Genomic DNA, 22,989 nt, shown 5'->3' on the forward strand with positions numbered 1-22,989 from the left:
ATTTCTGTAATAGGTTTGTAGTGAGAATAAAGGGAGCTTGTTATCAGCTGTTAGAACACTGGCCATGTTGGCTCCACTAAGCTGTTAGCATCATCCCTAAGTGCACCCAGTCAAAAAGTGGAAAAGGGAGCCGGGCGCGGTGGCTCAAGCCTGTAATCCCAGCACTTTGGGAGGCTGAGGCGGGTGGATCACGAGGTCGGGAGATCGAGACCATCCTGGTCAACATGGTGAAACCCCGTCCCTACTAAAGATACAAAAAATTAGCTGGGCATGGTGGCACGTGCCTGTAATCCCAGCTACTCAGGAGGCTGAGGCAGGAGAATTGCCTGAGCCCAGGAGGCGGAGGTTGCGGTGAGCCGAGATCGCGCCATTGCACTCCAGCCTGGGTAACAAGAGCAGCGAAACTCCGTCTCAAAAAAAAAAAAAAAAAGTGGAAAAGGGAGTATTTGAACCCAATCAGTGTAACTCTGAAGTGTAAATTTTTTTCTTTTAACCATGGCCTTTAATGTGCATGGTTAAAGGCTAAGTTAGGCCAGAGGCACTGGCTTGAATCTGTAATTCCAGAGATTGGGAGGCTGTAGGAGGGAGGATTGCTTGAGCCCAGGTGTTGGAGACCAGCCTGGGCAACATGGCACGACATTGCCCCATCCCATCCGAACCCCACCCCACCCCCATCTCTACAAAGGATGGAAAAAATTAGCCGAGTGTGGTGGCGTTCACCTGTGTCCCAGCTACTCAGGAGGCAGAGGTGGGAGGCTTGCTTGAGCCCAGGATTTAGAGGCTGTAGTGAGCTATGACTGCACCACTGCACTCCAGCCTAGGTAACAGAGTGAGACCTTATCTCAAAAAGAAAAAAAGAAATGAAGAAAGGAAAAGAAAGGAAAAGAAAAAAGAACAACTAAGCTACACAGACCAGTGGTTCTCAAATTATGATCTCACTCACTAGTAGCATCACTAGAAGAGCTTGTTAGACATACAAGTTATCAGACCCTAGCCTCCTTATCCCAGATCTTCTGATCAGAAACTCTGGGGGTGGGGCTCAGCAGTGTAAGTTTTTTGGTTTTTTCTTTTCTTTTCTTTCTTTTTTTTTTTTGAGACGAAGTCTTGCTCTGTCACCAGGCTGGAGTGCAGTAGCACAATCTCGGCTCACTGCAACCTCTGCCTCCTGGGTTCAAGCAACTTTTCTGCCTCAGCCTCCAGGGTAGCTGGGACCACAGGTGCGTGTCACCACTCCGGGCTAATTTTTTTTGGATTTTTAGTAGAGATGGGGTTTCACCATGTTGGCCAGGATGGTCTTGATCTCTTGACTTCGTGATCCACCCGCCTAGGCCTCCCAAAGTGCTGGGATTACAGGGGTGAGCCACCTCCCTTAGCCATTTTTTTTTTTTTTTTTTTTTTAAACGAAATCTTGCTCTGTCACCCAGGCTGTAGTGCAATGGCATGATCTTGGCTCACTGCAACCTCCACCTCCCGGGTCCAGGCTATTCTCCTGCTTCAGCCTCCTGAGTAGCTGGGACTACAGGTGCGCACCACCACACCTGGCTAATTTTTGTATTTTTAGTAGCGACCTGTTGGTAAGGCTGGTCTGGAACTGCTGACCTTGTGATCTGCCTGCTTCAGCCTTCCGAAGTGCTGGGATTGCAGGCATGAGCCACCGCGTCGGGCAAGCAGTGTAAGTTTTAGTAAGCTCCCTAGGTGATTCTGATGCACATCAGAGTTTGACAGTCACAGTCGCTATAGGCTCTGGTGGGCGAGGTGTTAAAAGAAAAAAGCCTGAAGGTGTGGAAAATTGGGATTTAGCAGGATTTGCTACCGCTGCTGGCTCTTCAAGCAAGGGGCTGGCCGGTCGGCTAGCGCGCAATGCCTCCTGGGGCTTGTAGTCCCGATCACTCCCGCACTCAAGCGCCTGCGCATTGGCTGCTAACTCGCTCTGGTAGCTGTGGTCGGGGCTCGAGACCGGCTGCCATCTTAGTCTAGGGACTGAGGAGACGCCGCCGCCCCGAGTCCCGGTAAACACGCGTGGGCAAACTCGGGGCAGTTCTCGGGAGAGGGAGGGAGTCCGGATGAGAATGTTCGGGGAGAAGTAGGGCAGAGGAGTAGGACGCGCGGGTCGAGACGCCAGAGCCACGGTTGCTCCTTCTCTCAGAGCCGGTGTCTGGGGGGCGCGGGGAGCTCGGGCTCCTGGCCCGGGTCGGGCGGTCGGGGTGGGTTGGCCGGACGTTCGGAGGGATCAGTCCCCGGCCAGGCTCTCGGAGGCCCTCGCCTCGCGGGCTCCAAGTGGTGAAAGGGCGAGGCCACGACGGGCGTGGGCACTGCCCGGCCCCTCGCCCCGCAGCCCCTCCTGGGGCCACTCTCCGGCGGCTCGGCCTACGAGTGGGGCCCGGCCGCCGCGGGCGACGTGGCCCTGTGAGGGGCGGCGACCGGGTCCCCCGCCACCCGGCTGGCCTTCCCGAGACTTTTCCGAGCCCTCTGTCGCTAGGAGGGCCCAGCACGGCGGCCGCCTCCCCTTCTCTCTCCCCCTCTCCTCCTCCTCCCATTGTCCCCCCGGCGTGCTGGTCCCGGCCCCGGCGTTCTCCCCGACGCCCGCCACCGCCGCGGCGGCGCCGACTTGTGCAGACGTGGAGCTGTCACTGCCCTTCCTCTGGAGAGTGCCCTTTGCTTTAGCAGAGAAAAGAAAAAAAGTAGCCGTTGAACGTATTCTAAGGGCCAAAGCATGATGACATGGCTTTCAAGTGGGGAACTCAAGTTTTCCTAGACTTAGTTCCCGGCCGCGACTTAAAAGAGAGAATCTGCGCAGGATTTGTGCTCCCGAAGTAGACGTTGGGCCTAAAGTTAGTTACACATAGAACCAGCTGAACTTGTAAAGGGTCACAAATTCACGATCCCCAGTACCAACGAAACCTTGTTTTCTTGGTTGTATTCCTATCCTAATCTTACTACATTTTCTGCCATTCTTCCACAGCTGCAGCATACTGGTTTTGGAGTGGCGGGTGGGGAAGGGTGGGATTCCGCCTTGAAAGTTGGTAAGACACTGGAGCCAATCATCTGTCATTGGACTTAGGTGGGTTCTCCCGCATCGATTCCTAAGATAATTCGATCTTCCGGAAGTATGTAAAGGCAGTGTATTTCCATTCTCAAAATCAGCTAAGAAATGGTTTATCAGTTGAGGTGAAGTTCTCATGACAGGTCTGGTGAGAGCCTGCTGTGGGTATTTACAGGTTTATTTAAGCTACAGTTTATTTTTAAGATTAAGAAATAGGATGGGTGCGGTGGTTCACACCTGTAATCCCAGCACTTTGGGAGGCCAAGGGGTGGTGGTGGGGGGGATCAGCTGAGCGCAGGAGATCAGCCTGGGCAACACAGTGAAACCCTGTCTCTACAAAAAATAGGAAGATTAGCCAGGTGTGGTGGTGGGTGCCTGTGGTCCCAGATACTCGGGAGGCTGAGGTGGGGGTGGAGGGGAGCGCGGGCGGGGTGTTGAGGCTGCAGTGAGCTGTTCTTGTGCCACTGCACTCCAGCCTGGGTGACAGAGTAAGACCCTGTCTTAAAAAAAAAAAAAAAAAAAAAAAAGGCCGGGCGCGATGGCTCATGCCTGTAATCCCAGCACTTTGGGAGGCTGAGGCGGGTGGATCACGAGGTCAAGAGATCGAGACCATCCTGGTCAACATGGTGAAACCCCGTCTCTACTAAAAATACAAAAAATTAGCTGGGCATGGTGGCGCGTGCCTGTAATCCCAGCTACTCAGGAGGCTGAGGCAGGAGAATTGCCTGAACCCAGGAGGCGGAGGTTGCGGTGAGCCGAGATCGCGCCATTGCACTCCAGCCTGGGTAACAAGAGTGAAACTCCGTCTCAAAAAAAAAAAAAAAAAAAAAAAATTTAGAAACGAAGGTGGAAATTCAGCTTCAAAGACTGTGAATGTAAGTTTTGTGAGTGCAGAAGGAATTCCATTATGTTTAGCATATAAGGCAGGTCACCAAGGATATGATATGAAATTTAAAAAATGAGTGCTGACTACTTCAATGTATTCTAGAATCAAATATTTCTTTTTCTTTTTTTTTTTTTTGAGATGGAGTTTCGCTCTTGTTACCCAGGCTGGAGTGCAATGGTGCGATGTCGGCTCACTGCAACCTCCGCCTCCTGGGTTCAGGCAATTCTCCTGCCTCAGCCTCCTGAGTGGCTGGGATTACAGGCACACGCCACCATGCCCAGCTAATTTTTAGTATTTTTAGTAGAGACGGGGTTTCACCATGCTGACCAGGATGGTCTCGATCTCTTGACCTCGTGATCTACCCGCCTCGGCCTCCCAAAGTGCTGGGATTACAGGCTTGAGCCACCGCGCCCGGCCAGCTAGAATCAAATATTTCTACAGTTTTTTTTTTTTTTTTTTTTTTTTTTTTGTGTGACGGAACCTCATTTTGTCACCTAGGCTGGAGTGCAACAGCACAATCTTGGCTCACTGCAACCTCCGCCTCCTGAGTTCAAGCAATTCTCCTGCCTCAGCCTCCCAAGTAGCTGGGACTACAGGCGCCTGCCACGATGCCCAGCTGACTTTTGTAATTTTAGTAGGGACAGGGTTTTACTGTATTGGCCAGGCTGGTCTCAAACTCCTGACCTTGTGATCCACCCACCTCAGCCTCCCAAAGTGTTGGGATTACAGGCGTGAGCCACAGTGCTCTGCCTAAAAGTTCGAAGTATAATGCTAACAATTTGGAATTTTGTGTTGTTAGAAATAGATATGGGACTGGGCTCAGTGCCTCATGCCTGTAATTCCAACAGTTTGGGAGGCTGAGGCTGGTGAATCGCTGGAGCTCACAAGTTCAAAACCAGCCTGGGCAGCATGGTAAAACCCCATCTTTATAAAAAGGAAGAAAAAAAAAGAAATAGATACAGATTTTTAGACAGGGAAATGATGTGAGTACATAAGTGTTTTAGAAAGATTACTGCGAGGCTGGGCGCGGTGGCTCAAGCCTGTAATCCCAGCACTTTGGGAGGGAGGCAGGTGGATCATGAGGTCAAGAGATCGAGACCATCCTGGTCAACATGGTGAAACCCCGTCTCTACTAAAAATACAAAAAATTATCTGGGCATGGTGGCGCGTGCCTGTAATCCCAGCTACTCAGGAGGCTGAAGCAGGAGAATTGCCTGAACCCAGGAGGCGGAGGTTGCGGTGAACCGAGATCGCGCCATTGCACTCTAGCCTGGGTAACAAGAGCGAAACTCCGTCTCAAAAAAAAAAAAAAAAAAGAAAGAAAGATTACTGTGTACTGCAGGACAAAGATAGGCATGAAAAAAGATTCAAGATGAGATTTGGGTGAATAAAAAAATGAAAAAAGAGTGATTGCTCTGGTGATGAGCGAAAAGATGAAAGAGTCGCTATTGCAGAAGTCTAGGTGAGAAGTGACAAAGCCTGACCTTGGAGAGAGGTTTTGGGGATGATCAAGGGATTGGATTTAGCTTTTTGCTAGTGCAATATTGTTGCCATATTTTTAGATGAGGATTTTTTTTAGTGCTAGTCTGGGTAAAGAGCTCCTTTTCTGTCAAAAGAACCCATTAGCAAGTCTGAATATTTCCAGGTTATATATGTTATATATAGCATGAGAGTGAATTGTTCATTAGCATCTTTGAGAAATTAGAACTACGTCAGGTGTAATTTGAAAGAGAACTTGGAGTTTGTTATTATTTTTGAGATGGAGTCTCGCTCTGCCATGCAGGCTAAAGTGCAGTGACGCCATATCAGCTCACTGCAACCTCCACCTCCTGGGTTCAAGTGATTCATGTGCCTCAGCCTCCCAAATAGCTGGGATTACAGGCACGTGCCACCAAACCTGGCTAATTAGAACTTGGAGTTTGGACTGAAATTTATGTCTCTTGGTACTATTGATCTAGGCTTGTTGGAAGTGTTTTGCTCTCATCAATTTTCTCAGTAGAAACTTGTTCATTGAGTTTTAGAGTTGGAAGAAATTACAGAGTTTATCTAGTCCATTACAAAATGGCACATACATTTTGGTTTATCAGCCAACTCAGATTGGAAGCTGCCAGAAGCACTGTGTTGGGAAGGATTCTGGTTGTAGGGGGTCTCTGAGAAATTATAGTATGATTGATCAGTGATGTCACCTATGGACAGTTATCTAGTAGGTAGTACATAGTATGTGCCAGATATATGCTATTCTTAAATTAGTCCAGTCTCTCAGTTTTCTGTTTTGTTGTTGTTTGTGTTTTGAGACGGAGTTCGCTCTGTTGCCCAAGCTGGAGTGCAATAGTGCAATCTTAGCTCTCTGCAACCTCCGCCTCCCAGGTTCAAGCGATTCTTCTGCCTCATCCTCTTGAGTAGCTGGGATTACAGGCATGTGCCACCATGCCTTGACTAATTTTTTATATTTTTAGTAGAGATGGGGTTTCACCATATTGGCCAGGCTGGTCTTAAACTCCTGACCTCAGGTGATCCACCTACTTTGACCTCCCAAAAGTGCTGGGGTTATAGGTGTGAGCCACTGTGCCTGGCCTGTTTGTTTTAAAGGTTAAGTGAGTAATTTACCTGAAACTAGTTAAGAGTAAGAGCTAGAACTACAACTAGGTTTTCCAACTCTGGGTCTGGTATTCTCTGATTTACCAAGATGAATATGCACTGCTGAAGAGCTGATATTAGACTAGAAAAGAAAAGGGAGATTTTAAGCCAGTGTCTCTTGACTGTTTAGGCAAGAGTTTAACAAGGAATTTTGGCCTAGAAATGAGTTTTGTTGTATTCATTCTGGCTTAAGAAATTTGTGTTAGTACTGATAGGAAATACCTGTTTTGTTGTTTTGCCACTTTCTTTCTGGTTGCCTAACCCTCTCAGTTTTGGATTTTGGGGACTGGTTTCTTTTATAAGAATTAAAACAAAAGTATGTAACATTATTTTTTTCTGTATTTATAGTACTTAGCCAAATTCTGGGCTCATAATAAGTGCTCAGTAAAGGCATGTTGACTTTTATGGCTGTAAATGATACTGGTTTTGAGTCAATATAAATTAGTTAGGGGCTTCACAGAATTGAATTGCAGCATTCTCTGGTTGGGAGGTTGGCTTTCAGCTAAAAATATTAAGGTGGAAACTATCCTCACAACTAGAAGCAGTTAACCAGAAGCTGTTCCTGCCTCTGTCCTCCTCCAGTCTAGCGGTGTACTTGTCCTTGAAAAACTGCTGCCAGCTCAGCTCTTTTGCTTCTTTTCAGAACTGACTATATCCAGATCCTTGGCATGCTTTTTCTTTTCCTGTCCCTAGGAGTCTCCAAGTTGCAGGGACTATCATTATGGTGACCCTTATAGGCTGAGTGTGTTTATATGGCCATCCTAATTTTGCTAAATAGCCATCATACTCAGATTGGTATCTTTCCATACTATGTATGAATCATTTTCTCCCAATTCTTTCCTTTATCCTTTCTTCCCCATTAAAAATTGTCTATCCCATGAAATGTTTAAAAGAGACTTTGTGCTTTTAGAGTCCCAAGGTCATTGCAGATCTGATATGTTTAACTGTAGAAGTAATGTGTTAATGGACTCTCCATCCTTTCTTAGGTACCATGCATTTCACAGTGGCCTTCTGGAGACAACGCCTTAACCCAAGGAAGTGACTCAAACTGTGAGAACTTTAGGTATGGTGATATCCTGTGAGAGAAATTTGGGGGCAAGAGTGATGCAGAGGCCAAGCTCTGGTCATATAACTCCTGTGAGGAGAGAGCAGTGTTGATGCTAGCCGTATCAGTTGGTTGAACAAATAGGCAGTTTCACTTGGTTCTGAAGCCCAAAGCTGTCTCTGCAGGGATTAGCCTGTGAGCTCTTAATTTGAGTCTTCTGACTTTTCTGTGTTTGTAGGTCCCTTACACATACACATACTTTTTCTATTTATGTTGTTTTATGCACAGTTATCTCTGTATATGGTCTAGACATACGCGTGTGTAGGGTTAAGAGGTGGGGAATTAAAAAGAAGACAACATGGCCAGGTGCAGTGGCTCATGCCTGTAATTCCAGCACTTTGTGGGGCTGAGGTGGGAGGATCACTTGAACCCAAGAATGTGAGACCAGCCTGGACAACGTGGCAAGACCCTGACTTCACACAAAATTAAAACAAAAAAAATAATCGATGGTGTGTTGGTGGCATGTATCTGTTGTCCTAGCTGCTTGGGAGGCTGACACAGGAGTATCACTTAAACTCAGGAGGTTGAGGCTGCAGTGAGCCATAATGGCGCTGCTGCAGTCCAGCTTGGGTGACAGAGTGAGACCCCATTTGCTTCTGCCTCCCTGGTTCAAAAAAGACAGCATGGTTCAGTGGAGAAAGAATAGAGGACTTGGAAAGAAAAGATCTAGGTTCTGATTTGATTTGCTACTGACAAGCTGTGTGACTTTCAGCAAGTTATTTAATCTTGCCAGACCTCAGTTTATTCATCTGTAAGGTAGGTGAGTATTGGCTGGGCATGCTGGCTCATGCCTGTAATCCAAGGACTTTGGAGGCCAAGGCGGGTGGATCATGAGGTCAAGAGATCGAGACTATCCTCGCCAACATGGTGAAACCCCATTTCTACTGAAAATATAAAGTTTAGCTGGGCATGATGGCACATGCCTGTAGTCCTGGCTACTTGGGAGGCTGAGGCAAGAGAATCGCTTGAACCTGGGAGGTGGATGTTGCAGTGAGCCTAGATTGCGACACTTCACTGCAGCCTGGTGATAGAGTGAGACTTTGCCTCAAAAAAAAAAAGAAAAAAAAAGTATTGATCCCATCTCCCTCCCTGGCATTGTTGAGAGGACCAAATAAAATAACACCTATTAAATCTTTAGAAAAGGAAATGAATTAGTGACTTAAAAAGTTATCAGGGCTGGACGAGGTGGCTCACACCTGTAATCCCAGCACTCTGGGAGACCGAGGCGGGTGGATCACGAGGTCAAGAGATCGAGACCATCCTGGCCAACATGGTGAAACTGCGTCTCTACTAAAAATGCAAAGAAAAATTAGTGAGGCATGGTGGTGTATGCCTGTAGTCCCAGCTACTTGGGAGGGTGAGGCAGGAGAATTGCTTGAAACCAGAAAATGGAAGTTACGGTGAGCCAGGATCGCACCACTGCACTCTAGCCTGGTGATAGAGCGAGACTCCGTCTCAAAAAAAAAAAAAATGTTATCAGGCTGGGTGCGGTGGCTCATGCCTGTAATCCCAGCACTTCGGGAGGCTGAGGCAGGCTGATCACAAGTTCAAGAGATGGAAACCATCCTGGCCAACATGGTGAAACCCCATCTCTACTAAGAATACAAAAATTAGTGGGGTGTGGTGGCATGTGCCTGTAGTCCCAGCTACTTGTGTGACTGAAGTAGGAAAATCACTTGAACCTGCAAGGTGGAAGCTGCAGTTAGCTAAGACTGTGCTGCTGCACTCCAGCCTGGGCAACAGAGTGAGACTCTATCCCAAGACAAAAGAAAAAAAATGTTATCTAGATCCACAAGGTGAGAGAATTTGACAATAATGTTGTGAAGGAAAACATGAGGACAAGACAGATCACTTTAAAAGGTCAGGAGAGAAGGAAGACTACTGGATAAGAAAAAAAAAAGTAGAACATAAAGTTAAGCAGTAAGAATAGGCAGTGAATGAAGTTGAGCAAGTGAATTGTTAGATAAGAAAGTGGAATAGGAAGATAGTGGTAAAATAGAACTAAAATATGATCCAGCAATGCCACTTCTGAATATATATCCAAAGGAAATAAAATGACTTTTTTTTTTTTTTGAGATGGAGTCTCGCCCAGGCTAGAATACAGTGGCATGATCTTGGCTCACTGCAGCTTCTGTCTCCTGGGTTCAAGCAATTCTCCTGTCTCAGCCTCCGAGTAGCTGGAACTACAAGCATGCACCACCACACCTGGCTGATTTTGTATTTTTGATAGAGACGAGGTTTCACCCATGTTGGCCAGGCTGATCTTGAACTCCTGATCTCAGGTGATCCAACCCACCTTGGCCTCCCAAAGTGCTGGGATTATAGGCGTAAGCCACCAAGCCTGGCCCTGTTCTTTTTTATAATTAAGAGGAAGGAAGGAAATGGTGGGATGATTTGTGATAGCTACTATAAAGCAATTTTAAAAATATTTTAAAGTATTATTAAAGCTTTTTAAATATCTTTAAAGTACTTCTCAGCATATTCATTTCATCTTGAGCTCACAAAGCAGTTGTATGTGGATAGATATTTGAGCCAACATTCAGGAGACCTGGGTTCTAGCCTTGGTATTGCTGGTCACTTAAATTCTGTGATCTTGGGCAGTTCACTTAAATCTCCTGGGGCCTGGTTTCCTCACTTACCTATTGAATATTTTGATTGTGATTTCTCAGGTTCTTTCCAGCTCACTCTATTATATTGTGTGCTTTATGTGCTAACTCATTGATTTTTCACGGCTTTGTTGACATCACAATATATGACTGATACTAGAAATATCTTACAATAAGGCTTCATAATATCCAGTGCTTTTAAATCAGAAACCATGTTATTTTAAGTTTTACTTTAAACACTGGCACCAAGAGAGACCTGTAGGAAACATAAGTTTATGGAAAGTTTAAGTTCATAATATTTGACAAGTATCTTTTGAGCTATTGAGCTGCTGTTGTGCTATGTTCCAAGGGGTACTCACTCATATATAAAACTCCAAGGACTTTGTCAGGAAAATAAACTTGCTTGCTGGTGGTTGATTATTATAAAAAGCAAGAAGATAAATGTTAAAATGTTATAAGAGTTTCATGCATTGCAATTTAAGAAATTAAGATTTTTTGGTTCCTTTAGCATAATTGAATGTGTTCTTTTTTTTTTTTTTTTTTTTTTGAGATGGAGTCTTGCTCTGTCCGTCACCAGGTTGGAGTGCTGTGGCGTTCTCGGCTCACTGCAACCTCTGCCTCAGCCTCCTGAGAAACTGGGACTACAGGCATGCGCCACTACACCTGGCAAATTTTTTTGTATATTTGTGGAGACAGGGTTTCACCATGTTGACCAGGATGGTCTTGATCTCCTGACCTCATGATCTGCCTGCCTTGGGCTCTCAAAGTGCTGTGATTACAGACATGAGCCACCACGTCCAGCCTCTTTTTTTGTCCCCTCTCTTTTGAGATGGAGTTTTGCTCTTGTTGCCCAGGATGGAGTGCAATGGTTTGATCTCGGCTCACTGCAACCTCCGCCTCCTGGGTTCAAGCAGTTCTCCTGCCTCAGCCTCCCAAGTAACTGGGATTATAGGCGTGTGCTATCATGCCCAGCTAACTTTGTATTTTTTTTTTTCTTTTTTCTTTTTTTGAGACGGAGTTTCGCTCTTGTTACCCAGGCTGGAGTGCAATGGCGCTATCTCGGCTCACCGCAACCTCCGCGTCCCGGGTTCAAGCAATTCACCTGCCTCAGCCTCCTGATGAGCTGGGATTACAGGCACGCGCCACCATGCCCAGCTAATTTTTTGTATTTTTAGTAGAGATGGGGTTTCACCATGTTGACCAGGATGGTCTCGATCTCTTGACCTCGTGATCCAACCGCCTCGGCCTCCCAAAGTGCTGGGATTACAGGCTTGAGCCACTGTGCCCGGCCAATTTTGTATTTTTAAGAGATGGGGTTTCACCATGTTGGTCAGGCTGGTCCCAAGCTCCTGACTTCAAATGATCCACTCACCTCGGCCTCCTAATATTCTGGGATTACAGGCGTACGCCACTGTGCCTAGCCAACTGTATTTTTTTTTTTCCCCGAGACAGAGTCTCACTCTCTTGCCCAGGCTGGAGTGCAGTGGTGCAATCTTGGCTCACTGCAACAGCCTCACCCTCCTGGGTAGCTGAGATTACAGGTGCTCACCACCATGCCTACCTAATTTTTATGTTTTTACTAGAAACGGAATTTCACCATGTTGGCCAGGCCAGTCTCGAACTGACCTAAGGTGATCCACCTGCCTTGGCCTCCCAAAGTGCTGGGATTACAGGTGTGAGCCACTGCACCCAGCCTAACATAATTCAATGTATTCTAAGTGCCCCTCTATGCTAGACATTGCAGGAATTTGTGGTGAAAAAGCAATCTCTGCCCTCCAGCAAGTTGCATTGTTTTTTATTCATGTCTGGAAATTGCTTACCGTAATAGCTATATCCTTCTATCCCAGGAAAGAGAGGAATTTTAATACTATGTCATCACTTACAGGTTAAGAATTCATCTACATATTGAGCTTAACTCCAGAAATATCTAATAACTTGCTTGCTTTCTGAGAAAATGTTTATTATTTTATTGGATTCTACAACCTTTTCTTTGTCATTTTGTGGCAAGATAAGCTTCAGAAATACCATCTCCCTTTAGGTGAACTTTGGTTTGCTTGTTAGTCATTCCTTCATGTAAAGAAAGAGTAGGTTCTATAATTTTGTTTTGATTATTTTTCCAAATAATCAGTTCAGTTGGTCACAAAAGGAAAGGATTTTAGTCTAAAGGATTATATTGTAGGAGTTAACAGTGATTACTAGTGTTGGGTTGATTTTGAATTTTGACTCTACTGTGTATTGGTGTTTTCATCTTGGCCAACTTGCCTAACTTCTTTGTGCCTTCATTTTCTCAACTGTAAATTGGGAATAGTAATAGCATATATACATAGGTGTAATGTGTTTCTGCTTTAACAAGACTTGGCTCACAGTAAGTATGAAGTGTTATTGTTGTAGTTTTCATTATCATCACCACCAGCCTTATCTTTCTTAAATTTGTGATCTGAGTTCATTAATCACTCAATAAACCTATTTAGGCTGAGCATTGTAAATTTTAATGCTTGCAAGGTGAACATTTAGTAAGTAGTGATAGATCGGATTGGGAAGTTAAGTGAACTAGGGAATTCATGCCCCTCCAAGGGAGCAGCTGTTAAAGCAGCTTTGGCTTACGATTTTTTTTTTTTTTTTTTTGAGATAGTGTTTCACTCTTGTTGCCCAGGCTAGAGTGCAGTGGCATGATCTTGGCTAACTGCAACCTCTGCCTCCTGGGTTCAAGTGATTCTTCTGCCTCAGCCTCCTGAGGAGCTTGAATTATAGGCACTCGCCACCACACCTGGCTAATTTTTTGTATTTTTAGTAGAGACAGGGTTTCATCATATTAGCCAGGCTAGTAGAACTCCTGACCTCAGGTAGTCAACCTGCCTTGGCCTTCCAAAGCGCTGGGATTACAGGCATGAGCCACCACTCCCAGCCTTATTTTTCTTTTCTTCTTCTTTTTTTTTAATGGTGGTAAACGTAAGTATGTGAAGTTATGTATATGTTATTTAGCTCAATTTAGCCATTCTACAGTGTGTACATATTTTGAAACATGTTATAGGCTGGGCATGGTGGCTTATGACTGTAATCCCAGCACTTTCAGAGGCTAAGGGAGGAGGATCATTTGAGGAGTTTGAAACCAGCCTGGATAATATAGTGAGACCCTTTCTTTTTTTTTTTTTTTTTTTTTGAGACAGAGTGTCTCTCTTATTACCCAGGCTGGAGTGCAATGGCACGATCTTGGCTCACCGCAACCTCCACCTCCTGGGTTCAGGCAATTCTCCTGCCTCAGCCTCCTGAGTAGCTGGGACTACAGGCACGCGCCACCATGCCCAGCTAATTTTTTGTATTTTTAGTAGAGACGGGGTTTCACCACGTTGACCAGGATGGTCTTGATCTCTCGACCTCGTGATCCACCCGCCTCGGCCTCCCAAAGTGCTGGGATTACAGGCTTGAGCCACCGCGCCCGGCCGAGACCCTTTCTTTATTTTATTTCAATAAATAAATAAAACCTGTTTTACATGGTAAATATATACTTGTTTGTTAATTAAAAATAATTTAATATAAAAAAATACTACTTAAGGTCTTAGGAATACACTCACAATGTATTGGTAGTTAAAAAAAAATTTTCAGGCCAGGTGCAGTGGTTCACATTTATAATCCCAGCACTTTGGGAGGGTGAGGCAGTAGAATTGCTTGAGCCTAGGAGTTTGAGACCAGCTTGAGCAACATAGTGAGATCCCATCATTATATTTTTCAAAATTAAAAAGGAAGTTTTCAGAAGGTTAAAAAAATAGAGGCAAAAATCACTATTTTAAGGTGTACAGTTCAGTATTGGCTTGCTTTTGACCTTGGAGAGAGTGCAGACCAAGTGTGGCCTGAACATCTTAATTTTTTTCTAAAGAGAAGCTGGAAATCCAGATTTTGTAATAAATTTTTATTGTTAAATGTTGGCAACTTATGAATTGATAATATAAACACTGTGGGCCAAACAAATTACCACCGTGGGCAGAATTTGTCTTGTGGCTTGCCGCGTTATAGTCTCTGATCTGGGGCTTGACTTTCCAGAGCGTAACCCATGTTCTCTGCTCTCTGGGAAGAAAGTTCTTACCTACATAAAGATTTAACCAGCCTGGGCAACATGGTGATACCCCATCTCTGCAAAAAAGACCCACAAACATTAGCCAGGTGTGATGCTGGTTTGGGCCTGCAGTCCCAGCTGAAGTGGGAGGGTCCCTTAAGTCTGGGATGTTGAGGCTTCAGTGAACTCATGTCACTGCACTGATAACATGTCACTGCACTGATACCATGTCACTGCACTCTAGTCTGGGCAACAGAATGAGACCCTGTCTCAAAAAAAAAAAAAAAAACAATTAAAACAGTTCAGACAATACCTCAAAGCAGTCTAGTGCTGAATGAGAGGTATGCAGAATAATTATTAAGGCAGAGAGACTGAGGGAAGTTATTTAAGGTAAGGATTCAGAATGTGCAAAGGTGCAGAAGCAGAATAGACCTCAGGTGGTAGAGTTTAATTTTAGAGGATTTGTGTGGCCTGATAATAGGCAAAAGTTTTGAAAAGCTGAGAAGAGTCAAGCCTCTTATTTTGGATAACCTTGAGACCTATTGGGTGATAGGATAAAATGATATTTTATGAAGACTTATTTGGCAAAATTGGGATTTGTAGTATTTACTAGGGTTGGAGGCAGGGAGACCAGGCTGTGGAGGTGGCAGTGTGAATGAAAAGAAAGGGCAGAACTTTGTATAAGAACAAAAGCTTGCAGTAGATAAAGAGGGCCAATTTTGAAAGCTTTTACTCTATTGACGTTTGTAAAAGTCAGGCTGTGTTTCTCTTTTCATGTTGTGAGTCTTGCTTTACCCCTTAGTCCCAGTACTGTCCTCAATGGATTACATACATATTTTTTCATGATTTCCCAGTTTGCACAAGTAGAATAGAAAGAAAAACAAGGCCAGGTATGGTGACTCACACTTGTAACTCCAGCACTTTGGGAGGCCGAGGTGGGTGGATCACTTGGGGCCGGTGGATCACTTGGGGCCAGGAGTTTGAGACCAGCCTGGCCAATGTGGTGAACCCCTGTGTCTACTAAAAACATAAAAAATTAGCCCGATGTGTTGGCACACTCTTTTAGTCCCTGCTACTTGGGAGTCTGGGGCATAAGAATCTGTGAAAGCTGGGAGGCGGAGGTTGCAGTGAGCTGAGACCAAGCCACTGTCCTCCAGCCTGGGTGACAGAGCAAGACCCTGTCTCAAAAAGAAAAAACCCCAAAGTAGCTCAACTACTCATCATATTTCTTGTTTGGGGTTTTTGGTAATCTCAGTTAACCTCTGATATATTTCATTAGACCTTAGTTTATACATGGAATCTTTATATTTACCAAGGTTTGGAAACAGTGACAAGTTGTTTGGTCTTAGATGTAGAATTTTTCTGCAGAAACTTGACATAATAACTGATACGGCTGGGTGCGGTAGCTCACGCCTATAATCCCAGCACTTTGGGAGGCTGATGCGGGCAGATCACTTGAGCCCAGGTGTTTGAGATCAGCCTGGGCAACATGGAGAAACCCTGTCCCTACAAAAAAAAAACAAAAATTAGCTGGGCATCGTGGTGTGTGCCTGTAGCCCCAGTTACCCAGGAGGCTAAGGTGGGTGGGAGGATTTTCTGGTCCCAGGAGGTCAAGGCTGCAGTGATTGACCTGTGATTGTACTATAGTACTTCAGCCTAGGCAAAAGAGTGAGACGCTGTCTAAAAAAAAAAACTATGATTCAGAAGGTTTGAAGAAATTGAGAAATGTAGAAAGGTGGAATATGTTTGTTCTGTAAAACCTGAGAAAATGATTTTTAGGATGTTATTTTCTAAATAAAGTTTAGATTTTGTTCTGTTTATACTTTCTCATGAAACTTCTTTTTACATACCTGGGAAGTTATTTCTTATTCTTGGTCAAATACAAAATGTCATTATTTTAGAGTCTATAGTCTTTTTAGCAAGTAAGTTGAATAGTATGTTAGCTATAGTCTGAGTATTAAGAATATCTGAGGTATGTGTTAAAAAGATATATAGGTTGGGCGCAGTGCCTCACACCTGTAATCCCAGCACTTTGGGAGGCCAAGGCAGGAGGTGGATCACCTGAGGTCAGGAGTTGGAGAGCAGCCTGGCCAACATGATGAAACTCTGTCTCTACTAAAAATACAAAAAAAAATTAAAATATCTCGATGTGGTGGTGCCATCCCTGTAATCCCAGCCACAGAGGAGGCTAAGGCTGGAGAATCACTTGAACCCAAGAAGTGGAGGTTGCAGTGAGCAGAGATCCAGCCATTGCACTCCATCCAGCCTGGGCGACAAGAGTGAGACTCCATCTTAAAAAAAAAAAAGAGGCCAGGTGCAGTGGCCCACCCCTGTAATCTCAGTACTTTGGGTGGCCAAGGTGGGTGGATCACGAGGTCAAGAGATCAAGATCATCCTGGCCAACATGGTGAAACCCCGTCTCTACTAAAAGAAATAAAAAAATTAACCGGGCATTTGGCATGCGCCCGTAGTCCCAGCTACTCCGGAGGCTGAGGCTTGAACCTGGGAGGCGGAGGTTGCTGTGAGCCGAGACTGCGCCACTGTGCTCCAGCCTGGCGACACAGCAAAACTCCATCTCAAAACAAACAAACAAACGAAAAAAAAAACATGTAAAAAAAAATCTGAGATATAGCAAAGTTCTTCTCATGGATGAATAAGAATACTGAACTGGACCTCTAAAAAAAGTACAGAAAATTCCCTCTGTCACAGAGATGCAGTAGAGTCAAATGAGCTAAATCTAAATCTCATTTAATGAAGAAGGGATTTTTCCTTTATTTTTGAAGTGTGCTCTAACCTAGTTTTTGGAATTCATTTGTTCTGCCATTAAAAGGGATTTTTAGGTGGTTCATTTAATTATAGCTCTGTTTTGGAAATGGGAAGGAAAAGAATGTGAGAGAGATTAACTGCATTGGCTTCTGTGGAAAGTCAGTAGTCAAAAGGAAATTCCGGATATTTATTTATTTGTTTATCTAAAAATATGGAACACTTGGTGAATTTTTACCTTATCCTTGCTCAGAGGATATGCTAATCTCTGTATTGTTCTAATTTTTTAGTATGTATGCTGCTGAAGCAAACACACAGATTTTTGTTTGTTTGTTTGTTATTGGGTTTTTTGGAGGAAAGCTATTTACTATAGGTCTTAATTAAAAACATATTATTCTGTATGTGTTGAAATGTGCAGAACCTTACTGCTGCTGCTTTTCATTATCCAGAAAGTTGCTTACATCTCTCTACTATTATCTTTTCTCCCTTTGTTTTTGCCCTTGGGGGTTGATACTTTTTTATTCCTTTATTTCATTTTATTGTGAGGTTTTGGAAGGGAATGGAGAATGGAGTGTGTTCATTCTTCCTGGCTAGTTGATTTTGATGGCTATATAAATTGATATTTCATCTCTAAGGGCCAAAAAATTTCCTGGCTGTGGAAATTGATGTTTTCATCTCTAAGGGACAAAAAATAATAGAAAAATATCTATGCTAGTTATTTTTCTGTTGTGGTAGAATGCACGTTACATACAATTTACCATTTTAAATATTGTTAAGTTTTCAGTTAAGTGACATTAATTACATTTATCTTGTTATGTGACCATTACCACTATCAGTCTTTAGAACTTTTTCATCATCCAAAACTGAAACTTGTACCTGTTGAACAAAAAGTTTCTATTTCATCTCCCCCTTGCCTTGGTAACTACTATTCTGTTTTCTGTCTCTATGAATTCAACTATTTCTAGGCACCTCATTGTAAAAGTGGAGTCATACAATATTTGTCATTTTGTGTCTGGCATATTTCACTTAACATAATGTGTTCAGGTTTCATTTTATACCATGTGTCAGAATTTTATTCCTTTTTAAGGCTGAATAATATTCCATTGTTTGTATATACTGCATTTTCTTTATCCATCAGTTGATGAACATTTGGCTTATTTCTACCTTTTGGTCATTGTGAATAATGCTGCTGTGAACATTGGTGTACAAATATCTCTTTATGGCTGGGCATGGTGGCTCTCACCTGTAATCTCAGCACTGTGAGAAGCTGAGGTGGGTGGATTGCCTGAGTCCAGGCGTTTGAGACCAGCCTGGGCAACTTGGCAAAACCTGGTCTCTACTAAAAATACAAAAAAAGTAGTCAGACATGGTAGTGTTTGCCTGTAGTCTCAGCTACTCAAGAGGCTGAGGTGGGAAGATTGCTTCATCCTGGGAGGTGGAGGTTGCAGTGAGCCGAGATCACACCACTGCACTCCAGCTTGGGTGATAGACTGAAATTCTGTCTCAAAAGTAAACAAACTTGATGGGCACAGTGGCTCATGCCTGTAATGCCAGCACTTTGGGAGGCTGAGGTGGGCAGATCCCCTGGTGTCAGGAGTTCAAGAACAACCTGGCCAGCATGATGAAGCCCCCATCTCTATCAAAAATACAAAAATTAGCTGGGAGTGGTGGTGAACACCTGTAATACCAGTTACTTGGGAGACGGAGGCAGGAATCGCTTGAACCTGGAAGCAGATGTTACAGTGAGCTGAGATTGCACCATCGTATTCCAGCCTGGGCAACAGAGCGAGACTGTGTCTCAAAAAAGAAAAAAAAAAAAAAAAGTAATCAAACCAAAACCAAATACCTCTTTGTGACCTAGCTTTCACTTCTTTTGTGTAATACCCAGAATCAGAATTGCTGGATCATATGGTAATTCTGTTGTTCTTCTTTTTGGGACAGAGTCTTGCTCTGTTACCCAGGCTGGAGTACAGTGACACAATGATGGCTCACTGCAACCCTGGCCTCTTGGACTTGGGTGATTCCTTCTGTTTCACCTTCTGAGTAGCTGCACCACAGGCACGTGCCACCATGCTTGTTTGTTTGTTTGTTTGTTTTTTGTAGAGACATGGTCTTCCTCTCGACATGTTGCCCAGGCTGTTCTCAAACTATTGGACTCAAGCTACCCTTCCACTCAGCCTCAGCCTCCCAGAGTGCTGGGATTATAGGCATGAGCCATTGCGCCCTGCCAGCAATTGTATTTTTAATTTTTTGTGGAATTACTATAGTGTTTTTCACAAGGACTATATAATTTTACATTCTCACCAACAGTGCACAACGGTTTCAGTTTTTCACATTTATACCAACCTTTATTATTTCCTGTTTTTGTTTTTGGTAATAGTCATAATGGGTATGAAATGGTATCTTATTTTGATTTATAATTCTCTAAAGATAATGATACTGAGCATCTTTTTGTGTGCTTATCGGCCATTTGTATATCTTTGGATAAATGTCAAATCAAGTCCTTTCTACATTTTAAACATTGGGTTATCTGTTTTTTGGTGTCCTGATCATTGTGTAGGTCGCTGCAGTGGGAGTGGAGAAGGAACAAAGAAATCTGTAACTGGTTATGATCAGTTAGTTGTAAACACCGATGCACTTGGACCAGCCAAGGCCTGTAATTCTATTTTTTTTTTTTTTTTTTTGAGACAGAGTTTTGTTCTGTCGCCCAGGCTGGAGTGTAGTGGCGCAGTCTCGGCTCACTGCAACCTCTCCCTCCTGGGTTCAAGCATTTCTTTGCCTCAGCCTCCTGAGTAGCGGGGATTACAGTTAAGTGCCATCATGCCTGGCTAATTTTTGTATTTTTAGTAGAGATGGGGTTTTACCATGTTGGCCAGGCTGGTCTTGAACTCCTCACCTCGTGATCCACCCACCTCAGCCTCCCAAAGTGCTGGGATTACAGGCATGAGCCAGTCAGTGTGCCCAGCTGCCTGTAAATCTTTTTTTTTTCTTTTCTGTTCAGCCTGTAATTCTTAAATAATGTTTAGAAATGATCTGAGAAAGGTTTGCTGGAAGGATGAGGCATGATGGATTATATTTTGAGAATGTATGGATGCTATAAGATGGTCAGAAACAAGAATTTTTTTTTTTTTTTTTTTTTTGAGACAGTGTTTAGGTCTTGTTGCCGAGGCTCACTGCAACCTCCACCTCCCAGGTTCAAGCGATTCTGTTACCTCAGCCTTCCCAGTACCTGGGATTACAGGTGCATGACACCGCACCTGGATAATTTCTGTATTTTTAGTAGAGACAGAAATGTCACCAAGTTGGCCAGGCTGGTCTCAAACTCCTTATCTCATGATCTGCTTGCCTCGGCCTCCCAAGTACTGGGATCACAGGCATGAACCATCTTGCCCGGCCTTTTTTTTTTTTTTTTAAAGTAGAGATGGGGTGTCGCTATGTTGGCCAGGCTGGTCTCAAACTCCTGACCTTAGATGATTCACTTGCCTCAGCCTTGCAAAGTGCTGGGATTACAGGAATGAGCCACTGCCTTGACAGGATTGAGGATTCCTTAGAAACAAGGATTCCTTAGAGCCAGGAAATTCAACATTATATATAATTAGGTGTATAATTTCACACAGGCATTTTTTGCAAGAGAATAATACAGAAGTATGATAATATTTATATTTATTGTGGCATGTCAAATGCTTTGAAGGCTAGCAGTAGTCAAAGCTAGAAACAACTTGTAATAGTTAGTTTTGAAATGTTTGTCAGAAAGGGGAAGAAATTACCTTCTGGAATATTAGGTACAGAGTTCATACTGGCAATTGAATGCTAAAAAGTAGATTCTGGTGCCAATTTCCTTAAACTCTGTGTTCATACTGTTCAACCTTAAAAGTTGTGGCTTCCTCATTTTCTCTTTGAATAAGATAGTTGTCCTTTTTTGCATATGCATTAGAATCCATGCTGATATATTTGGTTGGAAAATGGGAAAGGAGCTTTTAGTGTTCTGAGATCACTGTGTGATGTTTAGAACCAAAGTGTTACTATTATGTGGGAGAAAATGGTTCATATTCTACCTCTTTGTTAAGTCAATTTTCTCTAGTACAATAGGAAACAACCTCTTTCCCTATCATGAGGGGTTTTGTGTTCATTCCCACTTGCTTAGTTGAGAAATTAAATTATGGAAATGGGTATTATATATCAAATATTGTTATTAGATATATATCTGCTCCAACCTATCATATTAGATATCTGCTCCAACCTAAATAACTTTTATTCCTTCTGCCAGTACCTTCAGTAGCCCATACACCAAGGTCAGCTCCTTTGTGGGTTTTTTTTTTTTTTGAGATGGAGTCTTGCTCTATTGCCCAGGCTGTAGTGCAGTGGTGCGATCTTGGCTCATGGCAAACTGTCTCCCAGGTTCAAGCAATTCTCGGCCTCCAAGTAGCTAGGATTACAGGCGCCTGCCACCATAACCAACTAAGCTCCTTTGTGATTGTTGGTGGAGAATGGGATCTAAAAAATGTTCCTGTGGCCAGGCACAGTGGCTCATGCCTGAAATCCCAGCACTTTGGGAGGCCAAGGCAGGCGGATCACAAGGTCAGGAATTCAAGACCAGCCTGACCAACATGATGAAACCTCGTCACCATTAAAAAAAAAAAAAAAAAAAGTTCCTGCGTTCCTTCTAGCTAGTCTGTGCTACTGTGCCCCTAGATAATGGGATCTAGTTTTTCACTTCAGTAATGGTTTGGGAACATGGCAAAGTGGCCCTGTCCAAGGGAGAAGTATTATTCAGTATGTATTTCTAGTTTACCACACATGCTTGTGTATTTTTATGTATTTTGTAGTAAGACTGAGAGTTTGACTTCATGTAGGTTTTAGATCTCTGAATACTACTATGTACTTTAGCTCTTTGAACTCTGGACTTCCTGCCACACGCAGTTTTTCTCCTTACTGGTTTTCTGTGTCTGTCTTCTGTAATGTCATTTTGGTGGATTCTTTTAACAACATATAGGGCAGGTAGGGCACTCTGGCTCACGCCTGTAATCCCAGCACTTTGGGAGGCCGAGGCGGGTGAATCATGAGGTCAGGAAGTAGAGACCATCCTGGCCAACATGGTGAAACCCCATCTCTACTAAAATACAAAAAATCAGGCATGGTGGTGTGTGCCTCTAGTTCCAGCTGTTCAGGAGGCTGAGGCAGGGTAATTACTTGAACCCTGGAGGTGGAGATTGCAGTGAGCCGAGATTGCGCCAGTGCACTTCAGCCTGGTGACAGAGCAAGATTCCATCTCAAAAACAAAACAAAACAAAAACAAAAAAAGAAAATATAGGGCTATATTAAATTACTTAAAGGTTTTCTAAGTCACAATAGATGTGGCCTATAAAAATGATTATGTTGGATATGTTATTTCTGGAAATAAACCAAGCAAATTTCATAATATCCTGACTGTTAAATAAATTTCTCTGTAAATAGGATACATGTTTAGAATAAGGCTATAAATATTTGTTGAGTATGAGGTAAGATGTTACTGAAATAATCTTCTGAAGTTTGTCTATCCCTTTCCACATTTTTCTTTCCACTGCCTTATCAGAAAGATGTTAAGGTTAATTTTACCTCTGGCAGTGTTTTAGCACCTTCTTCCTACCTTGGGCATTCTGTCTGTCACATTCTTCTAGTGTAGTAGTAAACATTACTCAAAATAAATGAGTTATAGGCTGGGCGTGGTGACTCATGCCTGTAATCCCAGCACTTTGGGAGGCCGAGACAGGCAGATCACCTGAGGTCAGGTGTTCGAGACCAGCCTGGCCAACATGGCAAAACTGCCTCTTTACTAAAGATACAAAAAAAATTAGCCAGATGTTGTGGTGCATGCGTGTAATCCCAGCTACTAGGGAGGCTGAGGCAGGAGAATCGCTT

The 22,989-nt window shown here is 43.7% G+C and overlaps 1 protein-coding gene and 1 non-coding gene across 3 annotated transcripts in view; one reads left to right on the forward strand and one right to left on the reverse strand.

The window, feature by feature from the left end:
* Positions 1–1,924: 1,924 nt before the first annotated feature.
* ITCH (itchy E3 ubiquitin protein ligase) overlaps positions 1,925–22,989 on the forward strand; it is a 130,567-nt gene continuing 109,502 nt past the window's right edge. Inside the window, exons 1-2 of one of the 2 annotated variants that reach the window (XM_003932044.4) lie at positions 1,925–2,009; positions 7,553–7,629. The gene's annotated coding sequence lies outside the window, so the exon portion shown is untranslated. The remainder of the gene's footprint in view (positions 2,010–7,552; positions 7,630–22,989) is intronic. The other variant, XM_010342686.3, reaches the window with a different exon arrangement.
* Positions 17,300–17,403, reverse strand: LOC120367970 (U6 spliceosomal RNA). The gene has a single exon (XR_005582205.1). It is a non-coding gene; the product is annotated as a U6 spliceosomal RNA (small nuclear RNA).

Source organism: Saimiri boliviensis, chromosome 9 (genome assembly GCF_048565385.1).
Source record: "Saimiri boliviensis isolate mSaiBol1 chromosome 9, mSaiBol1.pri, whole genome shotgun sequence".
Classification (NCBI taxonomy): domain Eukaryota; kingdom Metazoa; phylum Chordata; class Mammalia; order Primates; family Cebidae; genus Saimiri; species Saimiri boliviensis.